At 42.4% G+C, this 1,110-nt stretch overlaps 1 non-coding gene across 1 annotated transcript; it reads left to right on the top strand.

The window, feature by feature from the left end:
- Positions 1-504: 504 nt before the first annotated feature.
- Positions 505-691, top strand: LOC148372639 (U2 spliceosomal RNA). The gene has a single exon (XR_015849831.1). It is a non-coding gene; the product is annotated as a U2 spliceosomal RNA (small nuclear RNA).
- Positions 692-1,110: the final 419 nt, after the last annotated feature.

Below are 1,110 nucleotides of genomic sequence, written 5' to 3' on the forward strand. Positions count from 1 at the left end.
TCGTTCCTACACGGTCAGCGCCAGATTAAAATACGCCGAGTGCTGAACTGAGCGACGCCGGCCCGCAGAGATGATGAAAATGTTATTGACGTGATTATTCGGGTGCACGTAAACTGGATTCTTGGGTTAAGGGGGTAACTTGAGGGTCAGCTTAAGACTTTTGCCGGCGTTGAAGGAGGTTTTATCACTTTGCAGGTGACTAGAGTCTTGTAGTACTGCTGAAACACAAATATTAATACAGTGGTACTTCTACTTAGAGATGTCTCTACATAGGAAAGTTTCTGCTTACGAAGTACTTGAAAGGGAGAATATTGTTTCTAGTTACAAAGGTGTTTCAGGATGCAAAGTCAAACATACAGTACAATGGTGTCCCGGCTCCTAGGCTTTGTAGCGTATTATGAACTGACCGATAACGGATAATGGATAATGAATAACGAAGATAGATCAATAACCCTTAAAAACCCCAATAATATACTCTTAGGGATACTCTTAGGGATCACTTCTATAGTTTCTCTTCGGTATAATGCCAGGTCCTTAGTTTGGCCTTGCTAGATCCTTAGCTTGGCCTTGTGTACTTTCTATGAAGTCACTATCTTTGATTTTTGCATTTCGGAGATGGAATATGAGCTTGCTCTGTCCACTCCACGCATCGGCCCGGTATAGCAGTACCTCCGGGAACGGTGCATTCGCAATGATCGCAGCAAGGCTTTAGGGCTAGGACCTTAGCTTGGCCTTTTGGCTGAGAGTAAGTGTCCCGGCTCCTAGGCTTTGTAGCGTATTATGAACTGACCGATAACGGATAATGGATAATGAATAACGAAGATAGATCAATAACCCTTAAAAACCCCAAAACCCCTCTACTTACAAATGTCTCTACATGCGAATGTTTGAGGTTATGAAATACCCGACAGGAGAATATTGCCTCTAGTTACAAAGGCGTTTCAGGATACAATGTCAAACATACTGTACAGTGGTACCTCTACTTACAATTGTTTTACACGTGAAAGTTTTAAGTTACGAAGTACCTTAACGGGAGAATATTGCCTCAGGTTACAAAAGAGGTTTCAGGACGCAAAGTCAAAAACACAGTACAGTGGTACCTCTACTTAC

This window comes from Urocampus carinirostris, chromosome 2 (genome assembly GCF_059441175.1).
Source record: "Urocampus carinirostris isolate Australia breed hairy pipefish chromosome 2, RoL_Ucar_1.0, whole genome shotgun sequence".
Taxonomy (NCBI): domain Eukaryota; kingdom Metazoa; phylum Chordata; class Actinopteri; order Syngnathiformes; family Syngnathidae; genus Urocampus; species Urocampus carinirostris.